At 39.1% G+C, this 25111-nt stretch overlaps 1 protein-coding gene across 1 annotated transcript in view; it reads left to right on the top strand.

Moving 5' to 3' along the window:
* PRR16 (proline rich 16) overlaps positions 1-25111 on the top strand; it is a 126285-nt gene that overhangs the window by 13985 nt on the left and 87189 nt on the right. The gene's annotated exons all lie outside the window — the stretch shown is intronic.

The following is a 25111-nucleotide window of genomic DNA, read 5'->3' as shown; positions in this document are numbered from 1 at the left end:
CTTCCCTGGCTGCCTGCAGCTGTCCCCGCTCCCACTGCCACCCACCCCCAGTTTCCCATTTGCCATGGGGCAATGGAGCCTGCCAGCTGGGAGGAGGGACAAAGAGTTCGGCCATTCCCACCTGCTCGCCGGCCCTGCCCCTGCCGCCAGTCACCCTCTGTGTGTGGGGCGACTGGCAGGGTGGGGCCTGGGCCTGGTGCAGCCCGTGTCCCCTGCCACCCACCCCCAGTTCCCCATTTGCCATCGGGTGATGGGAGCCTGCCGACTGGGCAAAGGGACCGAGAGGTGGTCAGTGCACCTCATAGTGACTGGTCGAGCTGTCGTTCTGGTCGTTCCACCGTTAGGGTCAATTTGCATATCACCCTTTTATTATATAGGATATGAGATATTTAATTATTATTTTTGATCCAGTTAATCTATTTTTATCAATATTATTTTAGTCTGTTAGTTATTACTGCTTTTTAACTCAAATTTTAGAAACAAATAAGATTATAAAAATGAAAATAAAGTTCTAATGAATAGGAAGAACATTTTGCTTCCTTTTGTAATATATCAGTGTATATATTACATTCTGTTTTCTTCTGTAGTTTGACAGATTAAGCTCAGTGAAAAATTCTATAGAATTGCTTTCTATATGTTCAAAATCCAAAGACCCAAAATGATACTGGCTTTCCTGATTCCCTTACTTCTTCACCTTAAAATAGCCTTACTGTCATTTAAAATCAACTTTACTGACTTCAAATCAGTGACATATCAATATTGCAAGGATTTTTGCATTGATGGCATTAATGCAAAGATATTTGATACCATATGGAAAGAGAAACGCAACACAGGCACACATAAAGGTTTTGTGAAGGCAGTTATTCTAGAGCTGCATAATAGCTTGGTAATTCACCAACAGCAGTTTAGAAGTCAGTAGAATATTAGAAAAGACTGTGCTTTATTTATGCACTATCTAACTATGTACACATGGAGAGAGAACTGGAATTACATTTAGAATGGTTGCATGTGTCTGTGAATGGAGCACAAGGATGTGAGCCAAGTGTAGAACATGAATTTTATTGCTGTTTTCTTCAGAGGACAACATTTGGCCAACCCTTTCATCCTTATTGAAAAGTAGTCATATAGTACTGTCAAATGACCTCACTACTCTCAAAACAAAGCAACCAAGACAAAGAAGAACAAAGCCCAAGTCTTCTCCTCTGGCCCTCTGAGTCTCACCAGCACTACCACTGTTGGGCTTTAACCTCAAGGTTGGACTTGCTTATAGGTTGGGCAGTTTTCACTTTGCCATTCTGGAAATTGGCAGTCTATGAATTGGCTGTCAGTTGCTTGGCTGACTTCCTGCAGAAGCTAGAGGCAGTAAGTGAGATGAATATCCATTGCCTAAAATAAAAAAAAAAAAAAGAGGCCATTGTAAGACCAATGCCCTGTCAACCAGAGGAACAGAGTAGAGGTAGAGTTAGGGAAGGAGGAAAGAGTTAGTATCAAATAAGTAAACAAAGACAAATGGTGAGGGTGAAGAACTAAACCAAATTTCCACTTAGTGGAAAATTATGCTGATGCTGAGTACATTCTGACCTGTCTTCTCTATATGCAGAAATATTTATATATCCTCCTCACTTCATTCAACCATCAAATGTTTACTGAGAACTGTGTGTATCAGCTGGAGACTCAGCCATTGTACCCAAGGCTTACAATCCCTGGTCTGATGGAGCTAACCGATTAATGACTGCAACAAACAAAAACCATAGTTATAATGCAGTTAGATACGTGACAACAGAAATATGTGAGTACTATATAGTTTCTAAAAAATGTCTGGGGAAGGGAAGAAAATGTTTTCCCTTGTCCTTTTCTTTAACAATTTCTCCAGACTTTCTACGATAAAAGAGAACCCTATTTTCAGGGAATATTTTCATAGTTTCACACTGCCCTTTATCCCACCTGAAATGAGGAATAATCTCCAAGCAGTGTTCCTATAGGAGAACACTATCGATGACAATAGAGAGGAAGTTTAACACCATCCAGGCTTGTCGACATCCATCCATCTGCTCTTGACTATGTAGGAACACCTGGGTTTTTCTTCTGTTCTTGTTGACTTTCATTCCTTCAAATGAAAACAGCAAATATAAGTAAATGTCCTTGTTGTCTCTGAAAAATGTGCCAGGGACTAATCATCCATATGCAGCTTCACTCTCCATCACTCAACCAAGGAGAGCATTAAGTTGAATCCATAGGCATTTTCAATCCTGAGCTCAAGGCTGACATCCTTTTTATATTGATTATATTTATCTAGTTGTCCCAGAACCTCAGACCCAGTATGTTAAATGATGAATACATCTGTTCTCTACTGTTCTTGGCTCCATCCTTCAACTCCATCCCTCTTTAGGTATCCCTTGTATTGTCCTGTACTCCAACCAGAAATGCTAATACCTTCCTTATCCTTTCTTTCCGCCTCACCTTTCACATCTAATCAGTCACCAGTTCCAGCTTGTTCTACCTTCCAAAACCTCTCTACTATTTATCCCTTCCTTTGTTCTTTAGTCCCTTCAGGTTGTTGTCATTTCTCACCTGGACAGTTGAAACAGCATCCTTGCTATTCAGTCTCAGCCCCATCAGCCACCAAATTATCCTTTTGATCTGCAAATCTGAACCTGTCATTTCCCTGTTAAAAATTCTTCAACAGTGGCCTATTTCCCATAACACTGTTTTTTAAACATGTGTGTGTGTTTTTGTCAACAGAATATTCTTTCAGTTATAGTTTATGTAATATCTCAATTACATGGAGTTGATTAGATGTGAAGTTCAATGAATGGGATGGGACATAAGAAAGCCCTGATCTCAGAGGCTCTACCCAGTATGCCTCACTAAGTGACCTAAGGTACCTCAGTGTATCTCCAGAGCAGAACGGAATGCATCTTTAAAATCATCAATCTATAGAAAAAATTATAAGCTCCCTTGGGTTACCTACAAACCCTTAATTATCTACCTGTCTAGACTCATTTCCCACACTGTGCATCTTTACATGTAATTCTGCAACCACATTGAATTGTGGCTACTTCACAGACATGCTGAGCTCTAACATGACTCTCTGTCCCTAAACACTGGTTCCTCTGTCTAGATTGTGACCCTCTGACAGGAACTCCAAGAAACTGACTAGTCATCATCTGGCTCAGTGAAGTGTCATATGTTCTTTGTCACCCTCCCACATCTCACCTCTAGGCACACTAAACCTTTCCCTTTCTATGTGTTCCCACTGCATTTTACCTTCATCTCTGTAGCACATTGCTTTGTGACTCTTGCTTTCACATCTGTTTCTGTAAAATATTGAGGTCAGTAACTAGGCTTTCATTGTTGATTTCTCAAGACCTAGCATAGTCTTTCCAGCCTCTAGTGGGTCATTAGTAAATATTTGTGACATGAATAAATACTGTAACTTGCTTCTTGAGTTATTATAACTAGAGTTAAATTAATTTAAAAAATAAACATACTATTAAAATAGAGTTATGTTTCTTCATTTTAAAAACTGAATTAGAATTCAAATATAAGTTTGTTGGTAATAAAGTGGTTGAACACAATAAGAAATATATATATATATAGGTAAAAACAAAATAAAACTTAAATGATCATTTTAAAACCAATTAGGATCCATACATTATATATGAAACTTTTTCTTTCGGCTTCTTTAGCTTATTAGTAGTAAATTCAAGGCATTTGAAGAGAGTCCGCCCAGTCTCCAGCTGGCCCAGAGTTTCTCTTCTCTATGTGATTTTATTGTGAACACAAGTCATTTAGACTTAATGGTGTTGGAAAATGGAAACATGGTTAAAAAAGATTCTTTGTTTTGGTCAAAATACTATAAATATTTAGTAAAGAGAGTTATAAAGTATACCTTTAGTGACTAATCTTTTTTAACATTAAAATTTATTTTAAATATTTTTATTGAGAACTTGATGAATATTACAGAATATGTCCCCAAAGTGTAAAGTGGACCAGTTACCCCTCACTGTAAGCTCAGAAGAGCCCTACCTCTTTTTTCAGATAGGGCTTCAGCAAACCTGTATGAAGTGGTGGTGGGTGGGGAGGTAGCCTTGGAGCTAAATCATTTTAGCTGAGGCCCTAGAAATCCTTGGTTAGAACTCAGAGACCTGGGTTTCAAAATTGGCATTCTATTATTAGCTACGTGAGTACTCATGCCAATTATCTAACTTCTCTCATCTTCAATTTCTATTTTGGGGAATAGGAATGATAATAACGTCCTCCTAATTAGGACTCATTGAAATAATGTACTTAGTTCAAGTCCAGATACAGAGTAAGCATTCAATAAATGTTGACTATTGTTTTTATTTGACTCCAATATATGGAATATCAATCCCCTGGAAAGTGCTGATATTTATAGCAGAGCTGATGAGGGAAAAAGTCAAAAGGAAATACCTAAGTATGTTAAGAACAAGAAGTTTGGAAAATGTCAAACATATTGTAATGAATGATGTTTAATTTTGTCCACATTTGTAATAAAGTGCCTGATGGGATTAAAGATATATTGGGTAGATAGATGGGGCAGGTTAATGCATACAAGGAGTGCAGTGTTTTCCAGAACATTTAAGAGGTAGCCATTGCATTTACACCTGAGTCAACAGAAAATTGAATTACATATTTTCATTTACTGTTACCTCTTGTGTCAAAATATTTCATAAACTTTTGAGCTGAGAACTAGGCCTACCTCATTTTTTATGATGCATAGTCATATTCTTCATTTGACCTGGCATTTGGAAAGGCATTTTAGTTCCTGTATTTCTCAGATAGAACATTGTCATTGGAGGTATTTCATGTAGTAAAATGATGTTGCTGGTTTATATACTTCAGTTGGTTTATATTGTGAGTTCATAAACCATAGAGGAATTTAAATAACTTGAAATGAGACCTTTGATAGAAAGCCTTCTTATATAACTTTCATTTATAGTAAAGATTCATCTCAACCACCACCTATTCATCTAAAGCTGGCTGTTGACTAAAACCAAGTATTTATCCCTGTGGCTCTCTTATGACTATGCACGGCCAACATTTGCATGTCTCATCATCTCTGGAGCATGCTGGATATTTTCAATGTCTCCAACACCGGTACCTTTTCTGTTCTCTTTAAAATTGCAGATTACTTGGCTCTGTTTATAGCCTATTATGAAAACAAGACATAAATCCTTTTTTTTTTTTTGCTGAAGGAAAGATTAATGGAATTGAATAAATACTTACAAATGAGAATTGAGATGACATTAAAACATAAGTAAAAGAAGAATGAATTAGCCATGGGAAGACCAAGAGAAACTAACAGAATTGTAGGTATCAGAAGCAGGCATTGCATGTTGTTTTGCTCTGTTGTCAGGGAATGTGGGTTGAAGAAGTAGCATGTTGTAGTGAGAAAAAGACAACGATTCTTCTGGGTTTCTACGTGGAGATCATATATTGGACCTGTGGAAAATGTCCTTTTGGGTAGGTTTCTAGGTAGTAGAGTACTTAAGATGCTGTACTTTGAGTAGCATAACTTGTTATTTACTACTACATATTATTTTCTTTCAAAGAGTAGGGTACAAAAGAGGGGGGAAGGATAATTTTACAGTGGAGAAACCTGACAAATGCTACATGAAGCCAAGTTATGCAGCTTAAGATCAACAGTGATAGTCATATTGATAGTGAATCCCCTGTATGTGATGTGGTAACAATGGCACTTTACCTCTGCAGTCTTTTTTCCCCAAAACACATCTCCTCAGGCTAACCATGAGGAAAATATCAGACAAGTCCCAGTTAAGTGACATTCCACAAAATACCTGACTAGTAATCCTCAGAACTGTCAAAGTAAATATATATATATATATATATATATATATATATATATATATATATATACACACACACACAAACACACACACATACACACACACACACAAAAAAAAAAAAAAAAAAAAAAAAAAAAAAAAAAAAACAGGGCAAGTCTAACAACCAAGACAGCCTAAGGAGACATTAGGGAAATTGACTCTGGAAATTTCAGGAAAATATAAGCTTTAGTGAACAATAATATATTAATATTGGTTCATTAATCGTGACAAATGTGCCATACTAATTTAATATTCTAATAATAGGTAAAACTGAATGTGGGATATATAGTAATTCTCTTTACTATTTTTATAAAAATTCACTAAATCTAAAAATGTTTTTTAAAAAAGGTTTATTTAAGCCCTGGCCATTATGGCTCATTTGTTTAAGTGTAGACCCATGCATCAAAACATTGCTGGTTCGATTCCCATCCGGACTGATTGTGGGCTTGATCCCCAGTAGGGGACATGCAGGAGGCAGCCAATCAATGCTTCTTTATCACACTACTGCTTCTCTCTCAAATCAATAAAAACATATTTTTTTTTTTTTATTTATTTTTTTAATTGATTTTTTACAGAGAGGAAGAGAGAGGGATAGAGAGTTAGAAACATCGATGAGAGAGAAACATCGATCAGCTGCCTCCTGCACACCCCCTACTGGGGATGTGCCCGCAACCAAGGTACATGCCCTTGACCGGAATCAAACCTGGGACCCTTGAGTCCGTAGGCTGACGCTCTATCCACTGAGCCAAACTGGCTTCGGCAATAAAAACATATTTTTAAATGTTATTTAAAATAAAACTGCAAATCTAACAATGTGGAAATACCCTATATCCTCATATTCAGCCAAAGGAGCTAGGTACAAGAGTGCATCTTGGATATGATTCCATTTTTATAAAATTCAAGAATAGGTAAAACTGAGTCATGCTATTGGAAAGTCAGGAAAATGGTTTCACTTGGGGGAGGGAAATGACCAGATGGGGCACAAGGGATCACTGGGATGCTGGTGATATTCAGAGTCATTAGCCTGTGAGTTGGTCCTCATGGGTGTGTTCAGCTTGAGAAAACTCATTGAGCCATACTCAGGATTCTTATATTTGTCTCTATATATGTTTTACTTCAATAAGAAACACACACACAGTGGGATTATTTGATTTTTCTTAGTGCATTGGATGACATAGATCATAAATGGTTATTTTTAGTATTAAATTAAACACTAAAGTGCATTTTATGGGAAATGATTTGAAGTAAAATGAAAAGTAAGGAATAGTACATTATTAATTAATAAATGTAACACATACGTTTTGTGTTGTGAAATTCCAAAGTGACACTAGGATGGGTTAGGTATCTTTTCCTGTACTCTCCTGTGGAGATCTTACACTTTTATTCCTATACTTAGTCATTTTATTGTAATTATAATCTTTAAATGCCTATCTTTTGTAAAATATATTTTTATTGATTTCAGAAAGAAGGGAGAGGGAGAGAGATAGAAACATCAATTATGAGAGAGAATCATTGATTGGCTGCCTCCTGCATGCCCTACCCTGCAGGGCATGTGCCCTGACTAGGAATCGAACCAGGACCTTCTGGTTCATAGGTCAACATTCAACCACTGAGCCACGGTGGCCAGGCTAAATCCTATCTTCTTCAACAGTGTAAGATCATGGAGCAGAGACATTCTATTATTCATCTTTTCTAGCCAGTGAATAGAATATGTTCTGACAGGTTATATGTGATCAGTAATTATGATTGGTAAAAATGATACAAAGAATGAATGCATGCATACATCAATAAGTATATACTGAGTATCATTTACTGTTTGAGATGTGTTCACATATTATGTTTGATAATTCACCCTCCTCATTCCTTTCTTTTATCTTTCTGATAATTCCTAGAAATTGATTATAGGATATCCCCAGTTGATCACACAAATTTTTACATATTTTTTCTCCTATTTTCCATTTCAGTCATTTTGTCCAACTTTCTTGAATTTTATATCCCAACCCTTTTGCTAGAGTTTTAAATATGGTAATAAAATGTATAGTATATGAGAGCCCTATTTTATTTTTATTATATATTTTATAAGACAATATTCCTTTCTAGTGGATATAGCATGTTCTCTCTACCTCTGAAGATATTCTTAATAGTATTTGGGGTTACCTTTTCTCTCCATTATATTTCTTTTAAATTATTTCTTTCTGTTTTTCCCTCCTAGGCCAGTGGGGAAGAGAGATATATTAAGATTTTTCTTTAGTGCTAAGATTTTTCTGAATTTTTTTTTTTTTTTTTGAGTAACTGTTATGGGTCAAAAGTATATTATGTACTCGGGGTTGGGAGGGGAGACTAATTTTGTCTTCTCCTAGTAAACCCATTGTCTAGTCTCCATGGAAAGGAACAGAGGTTGAATAGAAGCAGGAGTAGAACATTTCAGACACAGGGGCCAGCTTATACTACTTATGGATAGAACGAAGAAGTAACATGACATGTTTTGGGAAGTGGTTAGGTATACTAGTGGCAATGCAGAATGCAATTGTAGGAGTAATAAAATACGAGGTTCAAAAGACAAGAAGAGACCAGATCATGGAGGATGTTTTTAATTTATTTGGATTAGGTTTAACTAAAGGACTGATTCTTAAAGTAACAGGAGTTAAAATGAGTTAGAAGTCTACTTTTTTCTTTTTTTTTTAATATATTTTATTGATTTTTTTACAGAGAGGAAGGGAGAGGGGTAGAGAGTTAGAAACATCGATGAGAGAAACACCGATCAGCTGCCTCCTGCACACCTCCTACTGGGGATGTGCCCGCAACCAAGGTACAGGCCCTTGACCGGAATCGAACCTGGGACCTTTCAGTCCACAGGCCGACGCTCTATCCACTGAGCCACACCGGCTTCGGCTAGAAGTCTACTTTTTTCTCCTGTAAAGAAAGTAACAGTGTATCGTCAATGTGTAGCTTCCACATTCTGGTCTGGTCATGGGCTCAGCATTCCAACCAGCAGAAAGGAGGAAAGGGCAGTAGCTCACAAAACCCCTCCCTTAAGGATACTTCCTAGAAGTTGTACCCAATACATACCTTCCATTGTCTCGGCCTACATTGTATATCACATCTACTGGGTACACCGGAGACTAGATAATGTAGACTTTGGGGAGAGGATGGCCATGTGCCCAGTTAACTTTCAGGTGTTCTTTACTGAGGTAGGAAGGAGAATTTGTTATGGGGAAATTCATAGCCTTGTATAGGAGTTTAGGATGTGTCTAGACACTGGGGAAGGTCCCTGAAGAGTTTTAAGCCAAGGAAATTTTCACTTTAGAAAGGTCCGCCAGCCTATGACATGAAGGATAAGGTGATGAGTGATTACAGTTGTCTGAGCAGTTAGGCAACCATGAGAAGCATCTGCCTGTGAGAAATATAACATGATATGGCCCCGTTTATGAGGGACTGGAGAGAGAGCATCATTACTGCTGACATTAAATCACTACATTGATGTTGATTTTTTTATCTGCAGGATCGAATATTTGAAATATAATTGTTTATAGGAGTATATTCACCATAAACCTAGGCCAACATCAAAGAGATGGTGATCTATGCTCTTGATACCCCTTCCTAAATCTTAGAGCATTTCTGTCCTATTTCTATAGTACCTTTGTTTCCCTAACAGTGTATATTGTGATTTTTAAAAGCACATACACATGCTAAAACTTTAAATACAAAACGATATATTAAAAAGTATACATTTCTTTACATTGCAAGTATATTTTTCAGTGTATTCCAAAATCCCAGAACATTATCAATCCTGTAGTTTATCCTACTGTCTTATGGAAGGTTTTATATTCAGAGCATGCTCTTAAAAATTGATGTAGAAAGGTCTGCATGTACTGATATGATGACATAGAAATATCAAGAAGCTCTATTTTTAAGCAACAGTAAAAATACCGAACAGTAGGATCAAGGTTACTATGAAAATCCTTTAGGAAGATTCACGCACACACACACACAAACCCCTTCATACAGACGCCAAACACACACACACACACACACACACACACACACACCTTCATACAGACACATACACACTTTTTTCTTTTAAAAATATATTATTTTTAGAAGTTTCAACATAAGTTATTTGACTTAATGAAATTTAGCAGTGCATATAAATGCAGCATAACAAGGGATATTCGGAGGTAGGGTTAAATATGCAATCTGTTCAGTATCCATATGCTCAACATTAGGGACATAAATATTCCTTCTCTAAGTCTAGTCTCAGTAACACCTGCTCCCTCCAGTATTTTATAATATAAGCATCACTTTGAATTGAGTGTGATTGTAATGCTATTATATGTGTATATTTGCATGTTATTTTCATTTTCTATGTACAACATGTACTTTAAATGCAAGTTAATTACATCATCTAGTGCTTAATAAAATAGTGAATTTCTTTCAAGGCTGAGATAAAAGTGTTAGAATTTTGGAAGAATGATATATTCATCTCCAACACAGAATGTTCATGAATGAATTTCATAGTAACCATGATCACAGTGTATGCACTGTTCTGTATTTTTGCTGTTGCTTAAAAATACAACTTCTCAATCTTCTTATGTCAGCCATATCAGTACATATAGACCTTTCTCCATCAGTTTTTTTTAAGGGCTGCACTGTATATAATCCATGTCCTATTGGTGTTGATAGACATTTTGTTTAGTTTTGTTTTTTTAGTTTGTGAAAATTTGGTTTTGTTATGATAAACTGATGAACAAAATAGACCCAGACACGTTGAAGCATGCAACAGACTGATGAATTTCAGAGGGAAGGGGGGAAATATATATAGATATATATATATAAATATATATAAATATACATACACACACACACACACACACACACACACAATAGTGCTGTAAAGGCCTGGGATGGGGGGGCAGGAGCAGGGTGGAGGGGGTCAATGGGGAGAAAATACTTTTTATTGTAATGCTTTCAACATTAAAGATAATTTTTTAAAGTTAAAAAACAACAACAGTGTTTTAACAAAAGATACTTAAATTAGCATTCCCACTCAGGCCAGTGTGGTTCAGTTGGTTGGAGCGTTCTCCCATACATCAAAAGGTTGTGGGTTTGATTCCTGGTCAGGGCACATACCTAGATTGTGGATTAGATCCCTGGCCAGGGTGAGTGTGGGAGGCAGCCGATAGATGTTTCTCTCTCTCATCAATATTTTTCTCTCTCTCCCTCTTCCTTTCTCTCTAAAATTAACAGAACATACCCTTGGGTGAGGATAAAAAAATTAGCATCCATATATATATATATATAAATGAGAGAGAGAGAGAGTATATCTATATTTATATGTACATATCCTACCCAATAATAGACAAATATGCAAATTGACCACACCTTTGCTATGCCTAAGCCACGCCCACCAGCCAAGCCACGCCCACCAACCAATCAGTTCGAGTATGCAAATCACCCAACCAAGATGGCGGCTAATTTGCATATCAAGACAGCGTAGAAAGAAGCCAAGAGCTGCAGAAGGGAGCAAAGCTGCGGAGAAGCAAGCAAGCCGGGGGGAGGAGAAGGGAGGAGTGGAGGCGGGGCCGGGGGAGAAGGAAGGAGAGCAGGCAGGCTGGCAGAGAAGGGGGGCGGGGAGAAGGGAGGAGCCCAGGCAGGGCTGGGGGAGAAGGGACAAGCAGGCTGGCTGGCAGAGAAGGCGGGGCCGGGGGAGAAGGGAGAAGCAGAGGCGGGGCCGGGGGAGAAGGGAGGAGCAGAGGCGGGGCCGTGGGAGAAGGGAGGAGCGGAGGCGGGGCTGGGGGAGAAGGGAGGAGCGGAGGCGGGGCCGGGGGAGAAGGGAAAAGCAGGCTGGCTGGCAGAGAAGGCGGGGCGGGGGAGAAGAGAGGAGTAGAGGCGGGGCTGGGGGAGAAGGGAGAAAAGCAGGCTGGCTGGCGGAGAAGGCGGGGCGGGGGAGAAGGGAAAAGCAGGCGGGCTGGCGGAGAAGGCTGGGCAGGGTAGAGTGCAGCAGGAAACTCTATTGCAGGATTTTTCCTGCAATGGGATCGCTAGTCAATACATAATAAATAGTACTTTAGTGAACATGTGAGTGAACCATACACACACACACACACACACACACACACACACACACAGGTTGAAATCCTAGAGGCAGAACTAAGGGCCAAATTGTATGTTTATTTTTCATTTTAATGAATTTAAAATTCCCCACCAAAATGATTATACCATGTGTTCCCACACACAGATTTCATAATTTTCCAGGTGGGTAACATAAATGCATTGAGCAGCCTGTGTGTAAGGAGTTAAGCTGATTGTACTGGGACCAAGCAACCTATTTATATTCTCTTTAAAAACACTGGGTACCAAACTACCTAATAAAATACCCCCTTTTGGGTTACACAGTTGTCAAGGCTATATTATAAAAATTGTCACTATTACTATTCTCATTGAAAAGGGTAGTATAGGGCTGGCTGGCTTGGCTCAGTGGATAGAGCGTCAGCCTGTGGACTGAGGGGTCCTGAGTTTGATTCCTGGTCAGGGCACATGTCCAGGTTTTGGGCTCGATCCCCAGTGGAGGGCATGCAGGAGGCAGCCAATTAGTGATACTCTCTCTCATCATTGATGTTTCTGTCTCTCTCGCTTCCTTGCTGTCTGAAATCAATAAAAGAATATTTTTTTAAAAAAGAAAACAGTAGTATAATGATAAGGCTGAGCAATACATATATTTATAAGTTATATTTCTGTCTTCATTTGTGAACTTTTACATTCCCTTGTGAGCCTTGACAGTGAAGATGATAAGGGCATAGGTCTTGAAGACCCAATGCCAGAAAAAGAAAAGAAAAATGTTGGGGGAAAATACCAAGATATATTGAGACAGCAATGGAGACTGAGTATAGACAAAAAGTTGGCATAAAAACAGAAAATTTCAGAAACTTCATAAGGCAAGAGAGATATGCTTCTCATTGTTCATGTTTTGCCTTATTTTTCAACCCTCCAGCCTTCCCCCATAAATTTGCTCATTTATTGTTTATGTTAACTCTGGCCTGTGGTAATAATGAATGCTTAATGAAGTGATTCTTAAAAAATAAATAAGGTGATACTTAATAACATAAATGTTTGATTTCTGATGGTGATTGTGTATATTAGCTTGTTAACATTAAGTCTAAAAAATTTACTTGTACAAATAATCAAAGGGATTGAAATTTATAAGGATTACAGGGATTTTCAATGGATAGTTTTTCTTCAAGACAATAACTGATTTTTTAAAAACTGATTTTATAGTACTCAATAGTTTAGTGTGTAAAGAATTCCAGCTGGTATGGCTCAGTTGGTTGAGCATCATACCATGCATCAGAGGTCATCGGTTAGATTCCTGGTCAGGGCAAGTGCCCTGGTTGCAGGCTTGATTCCCAGTAGGGGGCATGCAGGAGGCAGCTGATCAATGTTTCTATCTCTCTCTGAATCAATAAAAACATACTATTAAAAAAAGAAGAAAAAAGTATGGGAGGAAGTTCCCATTTATTACAGAGAAATATAGAAGCTTTTGTATAAATGAGTGATAAAAAGGAGAGGAAGGAGGAAAAATAGTACTTAAGTAATATTTGAACACTCAGTTTAATGCTTCATTTTCCCACTATTATTTCTTTTCTCTTCCCTTTTTTTTTTTTTTTTTTTTTTTTTTTTTTGTTAATCATTACCTGGGAATATTTTTACAAAGAGTGGAAGTGGGGAAGAGGAGAGAGAGAGAGAGAGACAGAGAGAGAGAGAGAGAGAGAGAGAGAGAGATGAAGACAAAGAGAAGGAGAGGGGAAGGGAGGGGAGGGGAGGGAGCGGAGAGGAGAGGAGAGGAGAGGAGAGGAGAGGAGAGGAGAGGAGAGGAGAGGAGAGGAGAGGAGAGGAGAGGAGCGGAGAGGAGAGGAGAGGAGAGGAGAGGAGAGGAGAGGAGAGGAGAGGAGAGGAGGAGAGAAACATCAATGTGTGGGAGAGACATGCTGATTGGTAGCCTTCTGTGTGTGTCCCAACCAGGGCCAGGGCCAGGGATCAAACCTGCAACCCAGGTATGTGTCCTTGACTAGAAATAGAACCCGCGGACTGACACTCTGAGCCACATTGGCCAGAGCCACTATAATCTACAAATTCAGGTGTATGGTGTGTGGGATGGTCCATTAAAATTGCATAGTATCAAACATAGTTCAATAAAAACATGCCCCATGATAATGCAAATTTGGATACTAGTAACTGAAGATTGGTTTTCATTCTCAACCCAACCTGCATTTTAAAAGAAAGTGGTAAAACCAGGAGGATGGATATGGAGGGAAGTGTGAGATCCTTCTTGGGGAGCCAGGCAAGTTGAGGAAAGTCTTCCTATGTTTGGTATTTGTCCTTCCCACCTCGCTGGATAGAGAGGGGTGATCAGACAGGTGCCAAGTAATCAGGAGATTCATGAATTATTATAGTTATCCAGGAAATCCCAACTCCTCTTGGAACTCAGCATTTTCCCCCTTCTGCATTGAAGACATTGTGGACAGCTGCCACCAGGTGGAGCTAGATTCCAGTTGGGACTTGATAGATTGGGGATTATACATTCAGACCCATAGAATTCCAAACCTGCTAGCTGTTTAGATTTACCTGGTTCTTTTTATTATCCTTGCAATATCATTACCACCTTTTCCACGAATCAGTCCATTGGATCTTACTTGCCACATTATGACAGAGTTTTATTGTACTTTAATTTCTGCTGACTAAAAATCTGCAATTATACTGTCACTCGGCATCATGGCGGAAGGAGTCCACTGAGTAAAGTTGAATTGTGTTGTTAATTTAAGGTCATATATTTGCTGGTCTTTGGCTCAGTTGTCTGGTCACTTCTTACAGCATCTCTTTTTCATTAAAGATGTAAGTGTGAAGAGTGGTAACTATTACATGAAAAAATTTTGTTTTATCTATAGTCTCTCATCACATTGAACTCTAAAGAAAATAAAAATGCTTTACAATAGTAATAATGACTGAAAAACATTTAAGTACTTATTAAACATACCTGAATAGGGGGGAAATAATTGTGAGTATGGATGTCAATATCTAAAATCTAGTAATTAAGTATGATTACAAATAAGCCATAAAAGAGGCATTTAAGTTGATATATTTATGTACATCTTGCAAAGTAGCTCATTACCAATTTTTAAAAATAGCCACATATATAATTTCTGTCTATTTATAAGTATAAAAAATTTAAATGGCCACTCTTGATTTATATTATACTATGCCATATTTTTGTGCTTTATGTTTCAATATTAAACTATTTGGGAATTTATTTCATTCAGTCTATCTACATTTATCATAAGTCTGTGAATTTATTTCATTCAGTCTATCTACATTTATCATATCTCAGTGTTTTTTATAAAAATATTTGAGGTTAATAGTAAAAGAACTCAATATTTTTATTCCTGAGGGCTTATAATGGGAAATGTCTGCATATACCTTTGTAGTAGCCAAATGATTCTTTAACAGAAGAATCTAGACTATTTGAATGAAGGTTACACATTATTATATATGGAAATGCCCCTCTATTACTGGTGAAAATGAGTCCTTTTGTGGTGTCAAGAGAAAAGAATTTCAAACAGCACAGGCATGGAGAAATTTAAAAGTAATGGCAAGGTTTTATTTGGGGTTAAGGTAATTAATACACCCTGGGGACGGGGAAGTAGAGGGCGGGTAGGCTCTAGAAGCAGCTGCCATGAGACTCCTGTTAATCCTCCATATATTTTCTAGGTTCATGGTAAAGATCACGGTGCCATTCACACCATCCAACCCAACTTTCTGAATGTTCCTGGGCCTGAGTCCCAGCCAGCCCTTTTCCTGGACGTACGGAGGTTCCACACCCTCTATCCAATCTGACTACCTTTCTAGTTTTTCCCAGGCTAGGCTCTGACCCTCTATGTTGTAACCCTGGCTCTCACTGGTCATGCCCAAAAGTTCTGTTATGTCATCTGGTTTCTACTGTACATGTGCCTAGCAGAGGAATTTCCCCTTCCCCTCCCTCTGGGAATTCGGTACCAGGCCAGCAGCAACCCCAGAGAGATTTTCCTGTCCACTCTGAGGATTAAGTCTCCCAGGTGGCAGTTTCCTGGAGTGTGTGAGTGAATCTGCTTATGCTCATTTCCCAGCAAACTTGATGGAATGCTGTCCTGATAGGTATTCAGCTTTCTAGGTTATTAAGCTTATTATTTGATTCCCTTTTGCTTCCTTCCTTATATTAATAACTACTTATCTATGCAAACAGCTACACAATCACAAAATCAAACTTACACATGCATTTTCATTTGTTAAGTGTATAGTAGGGTACAGTTACTATATTGCTCACAGAGCTGTAAGGGTAAATTAGAAATGGCCTATATATTATGTTATTTGAGGGAGACAAATGATTAGCATTCCCCTTGGCAACTCGGGTTTTAAAACAATTGAGCAATTAAACTTCAGCGTAAACAGCTTGAAGCTAAAATATCACCTAAGTTACTGATGAAAGCCAGCTTGCAGAAAGACACTAAGGTGTAGTGTTCTGCCCCAGCCAGCTCACAGGGACTGTGAGATTGTTCATAAACCTTCCCAACTCCATTTTCTATGACATCACGTTGGTAGAAGTATTTACACCATGGAAATTGGCAAATGGCATATATCAGGGCCTTTTTCTCCCCTGGAGAGCCAGTTATTAAACAATTAACAGTGTACCACTGTCTGAAGGCATGAATTATTCCAAGTACTTAATCCCAGGGTTACCCACTGAACCCCACACAATGGAAGCAGGGGCTGCTCTCCTGCACCTGGGGCTGAACAGATGTGTGCTCTGCATACAGCTTACTCACAAGAGGAAGGGAAAGGAAGAGCTTTTCTCCTTTACTAGTGGCCTGGTGCACGAAATTCGTATGGGGGGGGGGAGCGGGGAGCAGTATTCCTCATCCCAGCCTGCACCCTCTCCAATCTGGGACCACTTGAAGGATGTCCTACTGCCAGTTGACAGGGATCGGGCCTAAATCAGCAGTCGGATATCCCTCTCACAATCCAGACTGCTGGCTCCAGCCATTCACCTGCCTGCCTGATTGCCCCTAACCACTCTGCCTGCCGGCCTGCTTGCCCCCAACTGCCCCCCGCTGCCAGCCTGCTCGCCCCCAAATGCCCCCTCCATGACAGCCTGCTCACCCCCAAATGTCCCCCCTGCTGGCCTGCTCACCCCCACCTTCCCTCCCCACTGGCCTGCTCGCCCCCAACTGCCCCCCTTCTGGCCTGCTCACTCCAAATTGCCCCCCACCACTGTCCTGATCACCCCCCAACTGGCCCCCCTGCTGGTCTGCTTACCCCCAATGACCCCGTCCCCAACCAGCCTGATCACCCACAACTGCCATCTCATTCTGGCCTGATCACCCCCCAGGTGACCCAAGTTCCCAGCCCCTCCTTTTTTTCTTTTTTTCTTATTTTATCTTCAGCACCTCCTTGAGCGGAGGCCAGGGCTGGCCAGGGCCAGCCAGGGTGGGCGGGAAGCTTGGCTTCCTCCATCACCGGGGCAACCCAAGCCTCCTGCTCGCTCCAGCTCTGTGCCGTTGCCATCTTGGTTGGGTTAATTTGCATACTCGCTCCAGATTGGCTGGTGGGTGTGGCTTGTGGGTGTAGCAGAGGTACAATTTGCTTGTTTCTCTTTTATTAGTGTAGATATTCCAACTAGAGACCCGGTGCACGAAATTTGTGCACAAATTTGTGCACTAGGGTCCCTAGGCCTGGACGGCAATCAGGGCCCATCTGTCAGGCGACCAGCAGGGCGACCAGGGGGCTCCTGCTGGCACCCGCCTTGCCAGCCTGGTGCTGCCCACTTGCCAGCCCCGCCCCCTGCCACCGCCGCCAGTCACCTTCCTCTGCGGGGCAACTGGCGGGGTGATCGGGAGCTCCTGCAGGCACCTGCCTTGGCTGGCCTGGGGCCTGCAGGCTGGGGGAAGCTCCTGAATTGAGGGTCAGTGCATGTCATAGTGACCAGTCATTCTGCCGTTTGGTCAATTTGCATATTAAGCTTTTATATAGAATTCCCTGAGGCAGAACTGAGGACATGAAGAACTAGGACTCGACAGGACTGAAACATTAGATGTTTGCCCCTAAACCTTTGTTTTTGTTCTTCTATCTATAGGACTTAACCATTAAGAATTAACGGTAACTATTAAGGGGTCTGAATGTTCCTTATGGGAGGAAGTTTTCATTTCATTAGGATAATCCTCTTCCTACATTTATGAGGCTGCTATATCAGTACCAACTTTTGTATCTTTCATAACCTCCTGGAAATAATGATCTTAATTATCTTTCGTGACCAGAAAGCTCTACCTAGTAGACACATACCAGAAAATGAAATATTAGTGATTTAAATTTCATTGATCTATATACAGCTTTAACTATAGAATTTTCTTGCATATTTTTCCTTGCAACATTAAAGCTACATTGTCTAACAGAAGCTTTGTAATTTGATAAAAATAAGATACTACAGTAATACATAAGCATATGGAACTCCAATATGTGGATATAAAATTCATAAAGACTCCAATAGTAAAATGCCAAGTAAGATGTCCCAACTTTACTTATAAATCTACTCTTATTTTCCAATTATTAGAGGACAAAATTGTTTGATATTTGATCCTCTTTTAATCCAGGCATATAGACTGCAATAAAATTTCTGGCTCTTATTTATCTAAAAGTTCAAAGAAATTCTAGTTCTTTCCAATTTCTTACTCTGCTCTCTCTGGTTAGATTCAAGAACATGGATTCGTTCTCTCTCATTCTCTCTCTCTCTCTGGAGAGGGAATAGTTCCTTTAGAGTTTCAAAAGTTAGTTTAGTTTACTTTTAAAATTCCAAAGAATTAATAGGACACACACGATTATCATAAGAACAGGCCCCACAAAAGGGAAGTTCAAAAGTGACCCCATTTGATTCTAGAGTCTAAGTAGTTAGAGTTTGTCAAAGACCATATTTATTTTCATTTTATTTCTTTTTTTACCACAGTGTTCAAGAGATCTTGTAGTCTTTGTTTTCATAGATTATTGAGAATTTCTGCCAGTTGTCTTTCTATTTGAAGGAAATGCTCCGGTAATATATTTTTTTTCTTCAGAATGTGTAGAGCTGCCCCCAAATATTGATCTAATACTTTCATCACAGTTTTTCCTGTCATCTTCTGGGCTGGTGAATTTTGATGTTTGTTCTATTCCTTGGGCATTTGGGTCTAAAAGAGACATAGTGAGAGCAGAAGAAAGTATAATTTAGGTCACAAAGGTTTGGGAAAGGACCATTGGACCTATCTTTTGGTGTTAAAGAGATGACATTTTATAACCAGGTCACCTTCACCTTGAGGCTGGTCAGTAGCATGTCCTTCAGCTCAGAGCTGTAGTACTTTTTACTGCATGCATCTGCCACACATATTCTCAAGTCAAGTTGCTCTGACTCATATCTTGGAATACTTCCTCAGCAATCTTGAGTGTGGAGCTCGGTAACAGATGAGTGCTTCATTACTAAGGCATCCTAAAATTATGAAACTAGCATAAGGACAATATAAATACATTTGCCACTTTAGGCAAAATAAGCATTTTTACAATAAACATATCAACTTTTTATCTTCTGGGCCCCAAACATATATGTTGCAGTTATTTTTAAATTTGAAACCATATTTCTTATGGACAGTTTTTGCTGTTATCAACACATTTTAAATAATATGTTAGTGGCAGCATATTCTGTAACGAGTTTCTTTTCATTGACAGACAACGTTGCAAAGGAAGCTCGCCATAGTGCTCTTTCTGTTTGTTTGTTTTCTTAACAGAAAATCTGCATTTTGATGACTTCACATGCTACACAACTAAAATGTTCAAAATTTCTACATGCTAAAGCAAGCTAATAAATTCTTCAGGCTTTGCACTCTTAAAACATTTTATGTCTGAATGTTTTTAAGCATATAGAAAAGTACAGAAAATAATAAGCACATAGGACCAATGGTCAAGATTTCATGAATATTCTTGTTTGCCTAGGAACTTCTTTTTCCTATTTAATCCAGAAAGATATAGCAAAACCCCTGAGTCTCTTGTTCCCAACCTAGTCTCCTCCTCCTTAACAGTGTTGCTAGACCTCGTCCTCCCTTTGTGTGCTTTTGAACTTTTATTTCATAGATGCTTATGGCCGTACTAGAGGCCCAGTGCACAGATTCATGCACATTGAAAGGAAATTAATTAGAAGGTGGCTGGCAGGGTGAGACTGGGTAAGATGGGCCGGACACACCCTGGAGCCAACCTCCCGCGGTCCCTCCCCTGACGGCCGCACCTGGAGTGGTGCCAGGGCTTGAAGGGTTTCTGCAGAGTGAGCTGGGTCCCTCTGGCAGGTGGGGTCCCTCAGCCTGATTGCGGGGATCAGGCCAAAACCGGAAGTCCAACATCCCCCGAGGGGTTCCAGAGTGTGAGAGGGTACTCTGCAAAGTTGCTGTCCCTTGGCAGCTACTGCGTTAAGTGTCTGCCCCCTGGTGGTCAGTGCACGTCATACCTACTGGCTGGTCAGCTGGTCACTTAGCCTTTTATATATATAGATTAGTCAGTGTGTGTTTTTAGAACTTATATAAATGGCATAATTTACAAATTTATTTTACATATGATATGATTTTATTGTTGAATGGTTATGAAATATCAAAAGCAAAAAAATGGATTTGAAATCATTTTTCATGTTGGATACGTTCCCTTGCTGTTAAGTATATTATCAAATAAGTTTTGTTGCTTCTCTTTTTATGTGTATGTGTTTGTTTTTAAAGAAGTATTCAAGAGATTCTGTGATCTGTGTGTTCTTAGACACTTGGAAATTTCTGTCCGCTGTCTCTGTGCTTGAAGAATAATTTTTAAAATGCTCTGGCATGTATTTTCTCTTTCAGAATGTGTACACCTGACCCTGGAATGTGGATTACATTTTGTCACCTCAGCTTTCCTGTCATTTTGGGGGTTGGTGAATTTTGGTGTTTCCTATCTTCTAGGGGTATTTTAAATTTGGGATTGTTGTATCTGTTGTCTTCATACTTGCACAGCAGCGTGGCCGGGAATCCTTAGTCACTCTCTTTCCTTCAGAGCTTTGGTACATTGCTGTCCCAGCTTCTCTCTTTGAGGTTGCTCTGGGAAAGTGCCACCAGCCTGATTTTCCTCCTGGGAAGGTGTTTTTTTGTTTGTTTTGTTTGTTTTGTTTTGTTGTGGTTTTTTTTGTGTGTGTGTTTGTGTGTTTGTTTTTGTGTGTGTGTGGTTGTTTTGTTTTGTTTTTTTTTTGTTTTGTTTTGTTTTAGCAGTGGCCTGTCCAGAGTCCATGCAAGAGGTCCAGAGGGGCCTGTGCGGTCCCTGGACAGCTTTATTTTTCCTTTGGCTTCTGCCACCTGCCCCCCTGGTAGATTTTGTTTCATCCTGAAAAGAAATTGATTCCTTCCTGGAACTTAACCTGCACTTTATGCCTGGAAGCCTATCCTTGAAATACTGGGTATTTCTTAGTGGCAGTTGTTCACCAAAAGATTTTACTCGAGTATACTATGAAGTTTAAATAGCCAAAATCAGTTATTTCCTCCCTTCAGAGAAATTCGTCTTTTAAATACATTAATTTTTTCTGTTGCATACTAATGGAGTCTATTTACCAGAAAAACCAATATTTCTTATGATGCATATCAATATGGTATTTCCTCTGTATCTATTATTTCCTCTCTAATGTCTGCAATCAATACTGCCTTTAGGCCGAAGCCAGAGACCCTGGCCTTGGGAACTGTGCTGGAGAGCACTCCAACCTGCCCTCCACTGGCCGCGAAGTAGGGCAAAGCAGCCGTGTCCACAGGAGTCTGTATTTCCCATCTAGATCATATGACAGTACCTGAGACCCCGGGATTCCCCAACCATCAGCTCCAAACACATGTCCAAGACTCGTAGTAGCTTCCTGGCCTGATCTTTCTTTCTGAGCACAGACCACTGGTACAGTTATACTTAGACCCAAGGATTAACCGAAGGTTGACTGTGAGCAGAGACGGTTCACAGAGTTTGGAAAGATGTGCTGGGGAGTCTACATATGTACACGTGAGGCCCGTCAGGGTGAAAGAAAGACCAGGGTAGGAAACGGGGGTGGTGGGCCTGAGCGTGTCCTCCTTCACTGCCAGCCTCTGACATGGAATGCTGAGTTGTCCAAAAATCCTGAATTTAAACCTGACCTTTCAGGTCTTTTTATCAAAGTGTATCTTTTAAGGTAGAAGGATAGAAAATGTAAACATTTTAAATATTTTAGTAGCTTGAAATTATGATTATTTAATATTTCAATATATGGTATTTTATTCTTACCCCAGACCCTGAAAATGTTATGGGCATGCCTGTCTTAAATCTCTGGTTTTTCCCTTTTGCAGCCACACTGATTATATCAGGCCGTCACTCTATCTTAATCATTCAGTTTCAATCATGTCTACTCTCTACCTTTCTGTTTGTGTTTTATCAGCTTAGTAATGATTGTATTTTAGAACTCATTTTGTTTCTTTGGTTCTTTAATCCCTCTCTTATATTATATATATATATATATATATATATATATATATATATATATATATATGTGTGTGTGTGTGTGTGTGTGTGTGTGTGTATCTCTTATTAAGTATTTCTATAGTGCAAAACACTCAGGGAAAATTTTCTTCCATTTCTTCCAGACTGAGTTCTTCACCTGTCGTTTCTTGTCATTTCCCCCTTGCCACAATAGTGTTTATAGTCACCATGCCATGTTGCTTAACTTGAACAGCTCTGCTTGGAACTGCCCTTGGGCCTCAAGCAGTGTGGTGACTTTTCCTTACCATGTTCCCATCATGTGTAAATCTGACTTATCCTCCCAGGCAGCTGCACTATGAAGGTGAGCCTGTTTCATGTTCTAGCCACAGTCCTACAGCTCAAAGGCCTGGGGGAGATGGGGAAGGGGTGTGGATGGAGAGAAATCGGGACATTACCCTCTCCCATTGTAGAACAGGTCAATGTTCCAGTTAAGTCTGTTGTTGCACTCAGGGATTTACCATGGGCTTATGGGGAAATGTTTTTCTGTGTTGTATTATTCCTACAGGTGAGCGAGGCCCCAGCACAGCTGCCTCCGTCACTCAGCCCCTCATTTACTTTACCTAGTGCAGCATCCTCTCTGAGGCAATCCTGCATGTTTTTTTTTCATATTTGGCATACATATGTGTGAAAATGTGAGGACTTTTGTTCCTTTCCTAGAGCCATCCTGAGGCATGAAGGCCAGTGTAAAGATTTGTATTAAGTTGAGTTAAAACCCTATCTCTGGGATGGGCAAAGAAGTGGAAGGGAATTAAGAAGTTATAAAATAAGCCACCAGGATGTAATGTGCAACACAAGAAATAAAGTCATTAATGTAATAACTATGTACAGTGACAGATGGTAACTAGACTTATTGTGGTGATCACTTTGTAAGGTATATCAATGTTGAATCACTATGTTGTATACCTGAAACTAATATAATGCATCCAGAGACGTGGAAGCATGGAACAGAGTGCAGAATCTCAGAGGGAAAGTGGGGGAGGGTGGGTGGGTGGGAGGTAATCGACGACCTTGTATGCATGTATGCATAACCTATGGACACAGACGATAGGGTGCTGAAGGTCTGGGCGGGGTGTGGGGGGAGTGGACTGAAGGGGGTCAATGGGGAAAAAAGGGGGACATAAGTAATACTTTCAACAATAAAAAATTATTTAAATTTAAAAAACATGAAGAAAAGCATAAATTTTTAAAAAGTATTAAATTGCAAAGAACAACATCTCTTTTTCTTTGGCTGAGAGTATTTCAAATTTAAGACAGTAGATAACACTACTTTGGTTTCTGTTATTAAATGTTTTTGCTATTTGTTATTTGTTGCTGAGGAAGGAGACTCTACTGTATTGAACTTACTGTGACCTCACTCTTTATAAGTAAAAGTAATGGGTACATTCTGCTAAAAAATTTGAAACAGTTGAAAAGTTGACATTTCATTCTTATTCAGTGCACACTTCCTACTGTTTTTGCTCTTCTTACCCAGAAACGTCTCTTTTGTCATAGTTTCCTAGAGAGACTATCCTTCATCATTCTGTCTTAAGTAAGTAGATGTTCTTTAGCTCATGTCAAAACACTTGACATTAAGGAAAATGAGATTAGATATAACATTTTAATTAGAAGATTATATATTATGATTTTTCAGTGTTAAAACTTCACTTTTATCCTATCTAAAAAAAAAGGTTTGCCTTTCATATATGTATTTCATATATATTTTAGAGAATTAGTTTATTAATCTGCTGGTTTTGACTGTCAGCAATCAGCACTTTTTGCTAAGTAATTCTTTAAAAGTAGCTTATAATAGAAAGTTCCTTAGTAACATTTTGACACCCTTGTGTTACTGCCTGTTCTGAGGTGGACTGTAGATCATTTCTGTTTATGAATAATAAATATTGAAGTTGTAAAATTGATTTACTTTTAAAAAGTAAAAATATTTATAGATATATCTATTAATGTAGTGAATATATCAAGAAGTAGACAAATCCTTATCTGTCATAACATGTTCGTGCCATAGGCCTGGAAAGAGACTATATGTGCACATCTTCCTACATGTGATGAGGCCATGAAAGGTTGGAAAAAATGTTTTAAAAGACAAAATGTCTCTCCAGCGAGTAGGATGCCTTTTGTTAATTATTTGCTACAGAAAGGCTAATTCAGGTACTTTAATTTTGAGAAAGGTTTGTCCAAATATTTTTTTAAATGTGCAAAAAAGAGACTCGCTTTAGTGTATTCATATAATGACATTGCAGCTATTAAGCCAGGGGTCTCACATGGGGGTAACATCTGCATACAGATTTGGCATGGCCTGCATTATCATTTTTTTAAATGCACCAGTGCTTGAAAAAAAAATCTATATATGTCACATAAAAATCAATCTTCCTAGCTTCTTTTGAAATCTTTTGAAAAGGACAAATGAGGCCCTATTTCTGTGTTCCCTTCAGACAATCATGTCCTCTACTATTTACCATATTTTTCTTCTTTATTTCAATGTACACATACACCTCCCCTCGTTAAATTTAACAACACTACTTTGTAGTATATTTTAAAATGCCATAATACTTTGTAAACATCTATAGTTCTATGTAAATTGTATGAATGGCTTATTATTATAAATTACTCAGAATACTCATCATTTTCCAGTTATTGGTTTATACATA

This window comes from Eptesicus fuscus, chromosome 4 (assembly GCF_027574615.1).
Source record: "Eptesicus fuscus isolate TK198812 chromosome 4, DD_ASM_mEF_20220401, whole genome shotgun sequence".
Classification (NCBI taxonomy): Eukaryota; Metazoa; Chordata; class Mammalia; order Chiroptera; family Vespertilionidae; genus Eptesicus; species Eptesicus fuscus.
The sequence above is the reverse complement of the archived record's forward strand: the minus strand, read 5'-3'. Positions and strand labels throughout refer to the sequence as shown.